We start from the raw sequence: 11,639 nt of genomic DNA, 5'->3' as shown, positions 1-11,639 counted from the left end.
AAACCTCCAATAGAGGCCTTTCCCCTCCTCCAAAAGAGGTGCTCTGACACAGGGTCATGTGGGAAGGTCCCCACATGCAAATTTCCTTGATGGTTCTGTACCCTTAAAAGGAAACTGCCTTGTGCCAGCCAGCTCACAGGTTAATTGCTGCCCTTCAGCCCTGCTAGCCCTCTCCTTCCCCTTGTGCAGCAGACCATCTGCCCAGGTTGCTGTGGTGCTAGTCCTCCCCCATCATCCACCAGGAGATTCTGGGGACCAAGGAGCAGGATGGGCCCTAAGGGAAGAAAAGAGCTGGTGTAAGTTTCTGCAGTGAGGAAACAGACGTTTCCCTGACCCCACACCTAGATTTCTCTAACACTGCTGTGTTTTATGGCCTGGGACTTCACTGGGAGTGGACTTTACCTTGTAGCTTTCAAACAGGAATTCCAGGGAGAGTTACCATCTGAGGTCCCTCTTCACTGGGTCAAAGAAGCCTGCAGCTGCTCTCGTGATCTCCTCCCCACACTTCCTGTCCCTTCGCCTGTAAATGCCTTTATGTATCGTGTGGGGGGTGGTGTATGTGTGCTTATGCTCTATCTCTTGGTCACTGAAGCATCTAAATAAACAATGTCTCCAATGAGCCAGACTGCAACTTAACAGACGTGGGATTTGGATCTAGTATGTGTGTCTTTACCTTTACCCTCACCCTGCTCAGACTTCCCAGCACTCTAAATACTGATTTGAAGACTTGGGACAGAGACAGGCATCCCAGTTCCTTGGCAGCTCTGTAGAAAACTTCCAGATGCCCTGAATTCAATACAAGCTCACCTGCTCATCCACCTCCCCCCTGTCCTGGAGGGCTTCATAGAGGTCTTTAGAAGGTTTAAGCTGGGAGTCTACTTTGTTCGAGATGCTCATGTGGCTGCTGTGTGGAGAAGGAATGCAGGGGAGCAGGAAAGGAGACAGATACAGGGAGGCCAGAATGGCAGCTGTATGGCTGAATGGCTCTCTCCAGGCTAACTCCTTCAGGGCAGAGACGTAGCCTCATTCATCTCCATTCCTCTAATGTACAGTGGTGTGTCACACAGTTTGTTGAATGAAGGAATGAATGAGGATGCATAAGAAGAGATGGCCTTTTCCCGCTCAGCTAATACACAACAGTAGGTTTGTTCCATGGGACTTATCATAGCCCTGGTGATTCTTGAAAGAACCTTTTCCATGACCCAGAAATGAGCTGGGAAAGGAGTGCATGTGATGGAATCAGAAGCCCTTTGTACAACGTTTGTTCCAGACAGCCAAATTTGAGGAAGGTGCCCAGCAAACCATTCTTGGGCACCTGCTCTTCACCAGCTGGGAAAGACCCTACACAGCTCTCAGCTTCTAAAGCCTAGACTGCCTTAGCAATTTCCCCAGAGTCCTTCCAGCCCACCCAAGATGTCACAATCAGCCCCATCTACCAGGCAAGGAAGTGAAGGGCAGAGAGGTGAGTGAACTGCCATACTATGAGCCCTTGACCTGCAGGACCTCTTAGTCTAATTTTTTTTTTTTTTTTTGGCCACGTTGCCCATGGCATGTGGGATCTTAGTTCCCTGACAGGGATCGAACCTGCGCCCCCGACATTGGAAGGGCATAGTCATAACCACTGGACAGCCAGGGAAGTCCCAGGACCTCTTAGTCTGGATTCAGGAGTCCCTGCCAGCTGTGTGCCCAGCCCTGTTGGCCTGGGGATGCAGGAATGAACACTCTCTTGCCCTTGGGGAGCTCATACACTGTTAAAGATGATTATGGCAATAATTAGGGGGTTATACAGGGTGCTGTGGGAATGCATAAGATGCAGGCACTAACTTAGCCAAGGGTATGAAAAAACTGAAGAAGTTGGGAAACTAGCATTTGATCTGTATAACAACCTTTTGAGCTAGGTGATGATATTCCATTTTATAGGAAAGGAACAAAGCTCAAAGAGGTATACTGATTTGCCCAAGGTCTTGCTGCTAAGAAGCAACAACATAGAGAGCGGAATCTGGTTCTCTAGATTCCTAGTCAAGAGCCCTTTACAGACAAGGACAGAGTACTTCACACATGACCCCTGGGCCTGCCTCACTCATCTGGCATGGCCATGGTCTCACAGAGCAAGTAGCCACTCGGCAGGGGCAGCAGCAGAACCCACAAAACAGACTGGACAGGGCTCAATGGTTATTCTATATTCCAAGCCCCACACACACCTCTCATAATCTTACCCAAGATTCTTTGTATATTAGACTCTAGTTATAGGACTATCCTGGTGGCGCAGTGGTTTAAGAATCTGCCTGTCAATGCAGGGGACCCTGGTTCGAGCCCTGGTCCAGGAAGATCCCACATGCCGCAGAGCATCTAAGCCCGTGCGCCACAACTACTGAACCTGCGCTCTAGAGCCCAGGAGCCACAACTACTGAGCCCGTGCACCACAACTACTGAAGCCCGCATGCCTAGAACCCGTGCTCTGCAACAAGAGAAGCCACCGCAATGAGAAGCTTGTGCACCACAATGAAGAGTAGCCCCCACTCGCTGCAACTAGAGAAAGCCCACACGCAGCAACAAAGACCCAACACAACCAAAAAGAAATAAAAGAAAAAAGAGATAAACTCTAAAACAAAAAACATATACCAAAAAATAGGCCAAAAGCAGAGCACCAAAACTCAAAGAATATAGAAAAAGAAATATAGTGAATATAACAGAACCTAATCAAATTCAACTCAAAGCTGTATATAAGAGACTGTGTTATAATATAGTGAATATAACAGAACCTAATCAAATTCAACTCAAAGCTGTATATAAGAGACTGTTATAATATAGTGAATATAACAGAACCTAATCAAATTCAACTCAAAGCTGTATATAAGAGACTGTGTTATAATATAGTGAATATAACGGAACCTAATCAAATTCAACTCAAAGCTGTATATAAGAGACTGTGTTATAATATAGTGACTATAACGGAACCTAATCAATTCAACTCAAAGCTCTATATAAGAGACTGTGTTATAATATAGTGAATATAACGGAACCTAATCAAATTCAACTCAAAGCTGTATATAAGAGACTGTGTTATAATGTAGTGAATATAACGGAACCTAATCAAATTCAACTCAAAGCTCTATATAAGAGACTGTGTTATAATATAGTGAATATAACAGAACCTAATCAAATTCAACTCAAAGCTGTATATAAGAGACTGTGTTATAATATAGTGACTATAACAGAACCTAATCAAATTCAACTCAAAGCTCTATATAAGAGACTGTGTTATAATATAGTGACTATAACAGAACCTAATCAAATTCAACTCAAAGCTGTATATAAGAGACTGTGTTATAATGTAGTGAATATAACAGAACCTAATCAAATTCAACTCAAAGCTCTATATAAGAGACTGTGTTATAATATAGTGAATATAACAGAACCTAATCAAATTCAACTCAAAGCTGTATATAAGAGACTGTGTTATAATGTAGTGAATATAACAGAACCTAATCAAATTCAACTCAAAGCTCTATATAAGAGACTGTGTTATAATATAGTGAATATAACAGAACCTAATCAAATTCAACTCAAAGCTGTATATAAGAGACTGTGTTATAATAAAGTGATCCAGAATGGCTGAAAATGAAAGGTCTAGAAGATAATGGTAATCACCTAAATGTGAATCTCTCCACATATCATCCCAGAAAAAAACACAAGACCAACAAGGACCAGAAATAACACCATCTATGACCAATGCCTTCAGCATTATTAGGAGACAAAACATACCACAAACTTCAAATGACCAGCGAGCAGAGAAATAAACAACAAATTCTAACAGAGCTCCCACTGCTGCTGCAAGTCTGTGAGTACACAGAATAGAGAAAGGGAAGGCTTAAGAGACTGCATGAAAAATAAGAAAAAGAGATGAAAAACTTAAAGCACAGACAAAATCACCTTCAGAATTAGAATGTCCCACACCAAGTAGCCCCCACTCGCCGCAACTAGAGAAAGCCTGCGCATAGCAACGAAGACCCAACGCAGTCAAAATTTTTTTAATTAAAAAAAAAAACTTAAAGCAGTTATCTAAAAAAGGAAATTTATTGATTCACCTAATGAAAAATCCTTGTACAGGGACGGCTTAGATTCAGGTTCTGACACCGTCATCAGGAAGAATTTAATCTCACTCTGCTTTCCTCTGTGTGGCCTCTTTCCTGGGCAGACTTTCTCCAGAAGGTGGAGATGGCCACTGGCAGCTTCAGGTTTATATCCTGATAGATTGGTAACTGCAGTGGAAAGAACATCTTTCTCTTGGTTCCAACAAAAAATTCCAGAATTGACTCATTAGCTGGTTTGGATCTGTTCCCATCCCTAAACCAATCGCTGCAGCTAGGGGAAATGGTGCTCTGATTTGGGGCCTGGGAAGGAGTATCCTCCACCTAAAACACATTGACTGAAAGAGGGAGAGATGTGCCTCCCTAAAAGAAGAAAGTGTGGAGCTCCTTCTGTACTAGGGGAGAAGAGTGGATGTGGGTGGGCAAAAATAACTGTTGTCAGCCGTACTCAGTGATTATCTTTACTTGACCATTTAATTTTTTGAGATACAGCATACATTCAGTAATGTGAGCCAATTTTTAGAGTACAGTTTGATGAGTATAGTGTATACACCTGGGCAGTCGCCCTCCAGATCAAGATATAAAACATTGTCAGTTCTCCAGAAGGTTGCCTTGTTTCCCTTCCTAGTCAGTATCCCACAGAAATAAACACTGTCTTGACCTCTATCACCATAGATTAGTTTTGCTTGCTCTTGAACTTTATAAAAAGGGACCCATACATATATCCACTTTTGCTCAATATTATGTGAGATTCATCCATGTTGTGTGTATCAGAAGTTCAGTTTTTTAAAAAAAGTTCATTTCAGGGACTTGCCTGGTGGCACAGTGGTTAAGAATCTGCCTGCCAATGAAGGGACATGGGTTCGATCCCTGGTCCTGGAAGATCCCACATGCAGTGGAGTGACTAAGACCATGTGCCCCAACTACTGAGCCTGCGCTCTAGAGCACGCGAGCCACAACTACTGAGCCCACGTGCCACAACTACTGAAGCCCGCGCGCCCTAGAGCCAGTTCTCCGCAACAAGAGAAGCCACTGCAACGAGAAGCCCACACACCACAAAGAAGAGTAGCCCCCGCTTGCCGCAACTAGAGAAAGCCCGCGCATGGCAATGAAGACCCAGCGCAGCCAAAAAAAAAAAAAGAAAAAATTCATTTCTTTCATGCTGTATAGTATGCCATTATATGAATATACCACAATTTATCCACTCTACTGTTAATGGACAATTAGGTTGTTTCTAGTTTTGAACTATTATAAATAAAGCTATTGTAAAAAATTTTGTATGCGTCATTTGGTGTACATGTGCATGCATATACCCAGGAGTGGAATTGCTGCATCATAGGGTAGGTATGTGTTTAGCTGGACTAGATAATACTGAATACTTTTCCAAAGTGGTTCTACCAACTTACATTTCCACCTGCAATGTAGGAGAGTTTGTGCTCCACATCCTTGTCAGCACTCGGTATTGTTGAACTTTCTAATTTTGACCATCCTGGTGGCACCCAGGAATTTGAATCCAAGGGTCTTGTCTTCATATCAGGGCTCCTCTTACTCTGAGCACCCCTGAGATCAGGTTTGAATTTCTGTAGGCTGGAATGTTCTCCAGTGTGGCCCAAAACCCACAATACACAATCCAGAAGGTAAACATCAGAGGAAGCTCCTGCCCATGGTTCTGTGTCCAAGGGAGTTCTCACAGAGGGAAAGGCATCAGCCCTGGAGAGGCAGCCCAGTGCAGTGGCAAAGAACTCAGGCTCTGGAATGGGGCAGCCAAGGTTCAGACCCCAGCTCTGCCACTGCAGGGCTGTGTGACCTTGGTTAGTTAATCTGTGCCTCAGGGTAAAACATTAGTACTTACCTACCTTATAGGGTAATTGAGAGAATTAAAATAATAGATACATATGAAACAATTACAGTGACACATGAGAGATGCTATGTAAATGATGACTACTGTTTCTATCATTGGCCTGGGGAGGTAAGTCTATAGGCAGATGTCATCTGGCTCAGCTCCCTGTATTAAGACTTAGTGATTTATGAAATACCAGAACCTAATTCAGTCTGATTGAGGGAGGGAAAAAAGGCAACATGTTGACCAAAGGCGGTTCTTCCCTGGGCTCCAGCAAGAAGTCATCTTCCACTGATACGGAACCTCAGCTTATCTCAGGCACCCCAGGTGCTGCAGCCAATGACACCTGAGGAGAAGATGAAATGGAATCATGCAGGTAAAGCTCTTAGCTCAGAGCTGGATGCACAGCAAGTGCTGGCATGCAACTGCCCCTCAATGCAGACACAGAACTGTGTATGTACCCATATAGCTGCCAGGAGGAATGTCATGGAGGACATTGGTCTGGGATTCTGGATCCCTGGGCATTGGTCTGAGCCCTGTCACCAGCTTCATGTAACCTGAGGCCTAGGTATTTTCTTGTGAACTAGAAATTGGAAGAAATTCCAGTTCTCAGCCAAAGTCCTAAAGAGGTGGTGATGGGCAGGGGTTCTTCCCAGAGATGGTAAAGAAGAAAGACCTTCCCTCATAGCAGCCCCTGTCAAATGAGCTGTTCCAACTAAACCAGGCCTTCTGATGGGCAGTCAATAGTGTCAAAAGAATAGGAAAAACAATTTCTCCCTCTCACCATCTGTCCACCTAACAACCTCACCTACTCTGACCTGTGCCAAGCCCATATTACAGAGAGGGCAGACATGGCCCTGCTCTGGCACTCCCAGTCTCGTTGTCCTCCATTAATGCCGCTTCGTCCATCAAGGAGCTTCAAAACCCTGAAGAAGCCTTATGGTTCTGTAAATGGGTCAACTCTATAGTGCAATGACCCCACCAACCACTAGGTGGAGAAAGCTCCTTTTTTTGGTAGGACAAAGTAAACCAGCCTCAGGACCCTATTGTTTGTTTGTTTCTTTGTTTGTTTCTTTGTTTGTTTTATTTTGGCTGCATTGAGTCTTTGTTGCTGCGCGTGGGCTTTCTCTGGTTGCGGCGAGCGGGGGCTACTCTTTGTTGCGGTGCGCGGGCTTCTCATTGTCGTGGCTTCTCTTGTTGTGGTGCACGGGCTCTAGGCATGCAGGCTTCAGTAGTTGTGGCACATGGGCTTAGTAGTTGTGGCTTGTGGGCTCTAGAGCTCAGGCTCAGTAGTTGTGGCGCACAGGCTTAGTTGCTCCGCAGCATGTGGGATCTTCTCGGGCTAGGGCTCAAACCCATGTCCCCTGCACTGGCAGGCTCATTCTTAACCACTGCACCACCAGGGAAGCCCCGGGACCTACTGTTTGAATTAATGCCAAAGAGCATAGGATGACTTTTCCTGAGCCCCTGTATTTGATATTTCATTTAGCTCTCAAGACTACTTGAAAAGGTTCAATTTAACAGGAGAAACTCAGAGGCAAAGTCTTGCAAAGCTTACACAACTAAGACATAGCATGGCGAGATAATGACCCCCCATGCTCCCAAGTCTTAGCTTAACTTACCAGGTGTCCCTCTGGAAGACACCTCTGAGGACTGTAATTTAGTCACCTGCCTGGGAGTACACCTCATGTCTAGCCAGCTTATCAGCATTTCTTTTACTCTTTTCACTTGGGTAATATCTCTGCTCCATTCTTAGACCCTGTGGTTCTGAGAGACTAAACCTACTCCCTGTTTGCAGGGGTGAACCTGTGTCCCAGACCTGGGCAATCAGAATCATAAGTCTGGAGCTGTTAGTAGCCATCTCTGCCAACACATAAGGATAGTCTGCCTGATAATTAAGTCAGCACGGAGGAAAACAGAGCTGAGAGATGAGAAGAGACTGATTTTTAATGAGCACCTGGATCCAACCATGCCTGAAGCTAATACTCTTGGGACTTTTTAGTTATGGGTCAGTCAGTTTAAATTGACTTTCTGTCATTACAACCAAGAGTTCTGCCTAATACACACTCCAGCTCCCCTTATCAACCTAGAGATTTCTACTCATCCTGAGAAGATTTTTCAACTCACCCCAAGGCTGAGTTGGCTGCCCTTCTGTGCTCCCAGGTGCCCTGTGCCCCCTCTAGCATTACTTTTAATATTCTGTGTTATGATCTGTTTAATTCCCTGTCTCCTCTTTTAAACCAGAAACTCTCTGAGGTCAGGACCTGGGTCTTATGCATTACCCTGGGTCCCTGGTGCTCAGCATAGGACTGTGATTATCTTAATAACTGCTTGGTGATTTAGTAAATTAATGGATAAGTGAATAAAAGTGGATATGGGCTGGTGTGGACCATTGCTGGAATTTTCCACAAAGATTTTTTTTTTTTTTGGCTGCACTGAGTCTTGGTTGCGGCATGTGGTATCCAGTTCCCTGACCAGGGATCGAACCTGGGCCCCCTGCATTGGGAGCACAGAGACTTAGCCACTGGACACCAGGCAAGTCCCTACACAAAGACTTCTTGAAGGAGCTGAGCCTCTAGTGATTATCAGGGTCAAAGGAACCAGGTTGCTGGGTGGGAAGAGAGTGAAAGGACATAGAAGTTATGGGGTATAGTAGATTGTTTCAATAATGGTCTCTCATGATTTTTTGCCTCCCTGGGTCTGTGCCCTTTTGCAATGTGACTTTGTCACTCTAGGCATCAACATGGAGAGTCCATTTCCCAACCCCTTGAATCTAGGCTGGCCTCGAGACTTGCTTTGCTCAGAGAATGCAGTAATGTGACATTGTGCAACTTTCAAGGCTAGGACTTAGGCCTTGCAGCTTCCACTCCTGCCACCGTGCAAAGAAGTCAGGGCTAGACTGCGTGGAAATGAGAGACCATGTGGAGAGAGAAGCCAGCAGTCTGTTCCACATATATGAAGGAGACCACCTTAGACTGTCCAGTCTAAGTGGAGCCACCAGCATAGGCGATCTCAGGAGGTACCAGCAGAACTGCCAGACTGAGCCCAGCTAATCCACAGAATCATGAGGAATAATAATGTTTTTTTTTTTTTGGAGTACATGGGCCTCTCACTGTTGTGGCCTCTCCCGTTGCGGAGCACAGGCTCCAGACATGCGGGCTCAGCGGCCATGGCTCACGGGCCCAGCCGCTCCGCGGCATGTGGGATATTCCCGGACCGGGGCACAAACCCATGTCCCCTGTATCGGCAGGCGGACTCTCAACCACTGTGCCACCAGGGAAGCCCAGGAATAATAATGTTTTAAATCACTAAGTTTGGGGATGGTTTATTGCACAGTAAAGGATCACAGAATCACCAAGTATCCATACCTTGTTTTGGCCTCCTCTTATCTATTTACCTGTCTTCCTATAATAGGATTTTCCTGGAGGAGCCTCACCCTCAGCTCCTGTGGTCTGGGTGGGGATGACCTCTACCCTTCTGGCTTCTGCTAGAAGCTTTGGGAAAGAGTTGCCAAGTAGGAGGGTCTTGAGCCCAGAGCTGTTGGTAACCTTCTTTGTCACCTCTTGGGGAGCATCTGCTGGAGAAAGGTCCCTCAGGAAGAAAAGAGAAGAGAGAATGAGTCATGATCCAGCTGTTCCTGAAGACTGTCCACCCCTGGACTTTAAAATGCAAAAGCCAATCAATTCACTATTTTGCTTAAGCCCATTAGATTTGGGATATCTGTAACTTGCACCTGAGGGCCAGGAAGTGGGATAGGAGCTGAGCAGTTCCTGGCAGAGGGCTGTTAGGGTAGGAGAGAGGTCTCTGGAGTGTATGGGAAAGGGAATTTATTTTTCCTCAGTGCCTACTGTATGCCAGGATCCTGGAATGAGACACAATCCCTGTCCTAGAGGACCTAATGGGTACAAGTGACTCATTACAATTGTGATAAAATGCTGGGAAGGAAAATGCCCATACAGCCAGGGTATATAATAGGGGGACTGAGCCTGGACTGGGGGTGGGGCAAGGGAGAGCTCCCTGAGGAAGTGACATTCACGCTGAGACTGGAAGGTTTGAATAGGAATTAGGCTGTGGGTGACAGGGGAGAGGTGCCGAGGAGGGGGACGTGATGTTCCAGGCAGAGGGAACACCATGTGCCAAGGCATTGAGGCAAGAAGATGCTTGTCACCTTGAAGGAGGGAGAGTGTGTCACCAGGTAAGGGGAGAGACTAGCAGGAGCCACATCCCTGAGGATGTATCAAGATTTTCAGCAGAAAGCAGCAAAAATAAACTCTAGTTTAAGTTCAAGGAACTACCAAGAGCACTAAAGAACTGGGCTTGGGCTATATAAACAGCATCCTGCCCGTATCACATCACAGAACAGGTACAGAAAGGACAACGTTGTCTCCACCAGTACTAAGCACTGGACACTGCCGCCTGTGTCCCTAGTCCAGCTAGCTCAGACATGGGACAAGATTTCACTGCCCTGTGCCCCGGAGCTCAGTCTTGTCACCACAGCCCCCACCTGAGAACATTCCTCCTGGGCCTCCCAAGCCCCACTTGTGGGTATCACTGGCTCTCTGGAGTGGATGGCGCAAATTGACAGAACCTGGGCCTTAGCTGGAAGAGAAACTGGGGGAATAGCTAGCATTTTTGGCTCCTGTTCTAAGAGGTGAACTCTGCCACAGAAAATGGGGGTATTGCCCAAACCTTAGAAAAGGGTTCAGATGACAAACACCAGAGTAAGATCTGATCTTATGGTGGTTCTAAAATATGTCCATGCTTTTTTTAAAATAGTCATCTCTTCAGGAAGTCAAGTTCAATTTCCTCTCCCCCACCCCAAGTGGGCTATAATTAGTGACTAACTTCTGACAATTAGAATAACGTAGGAATGACGGAGTACGACTCTGAGAGTAAATCATAAAAGACATGCAGTCAGTCTTTCTTGGATCATCAGCTCTGAAGAAAACCAGCTGACATGTCCTGAGGACACTCAAGCAGCCCTGTGGAAAGGCTCACATGGAGAGAAGTGAAGGGCTCCTGCCAATAGTCAGCCAAATGTTTGTTATTTTAAGCCATTAAGTTTGGGGGTAATTTGTTATGCAGTCACAGATAACTAATACAGGTCTTTATTCTAAAAGTAATGGGAAACCATGGAGAGGTTTTAAACAAATTGGAGCAGTGACATGAATTTGCTGACATGTAAACAGATGAGTAGTATGGCCTAAGAGCCAACAGAGGATAGTGGAGACACAAAAGAGAGAGGAGAAATTTCTACTGGGGAGGATATTTGTTAGGAGCATCTTATTTATAAAGAGTTTTGAGGAAAAGAAGTCAAATTAGGGACTTCCCTGGTGACGCAGTGGTTAAGCATCACCTGCCAATGCAGGGGACACGTGTTTGATCCCTGGTCCGGGAAGATCCTGCATGCGGCGGAGCAACAAACTCCATGCGCCCCAACTACTGAGTCCATGTGCCACAACTACTGAAGCCCACACGCCTAGAGCCCATGTTCTGCAACAAGAGAAGCCACCACAATGAGAACCACGCGCACCACAACGAAGAGTAGCCCCTGCTCGCCACAACTAGAGAAAGCCTGTGTACAGTAACAAAGACCCAATGCAGCCAAAAAAAATAAATAAAAGTAAATAAATTTTTTTAAGTCAAATTAACATAAGAAAAAAGTATTTGGCTCACATAAATGAAATGTTCAAAGAGGTAATGGCTTC

Source organism: Hyperoodon ampullatus, assembly GCF_949752795.1.
Source record: "Hyperoodon ampullatus genome assembly, chromosome: 4".
Classification (NCBI taxonomy): domain Eukaryota; kingdom Metazoa; phylum Chordata; class Mammalia; order Artiodactyla; family Ziphiidae; genus Hyperoodon; species Hyperoodon ampullatus.
The sequence above is the reverse complement of the archived record's forward strand: the minus strand, read 5'-3'. Positions refer to the sequence as shown.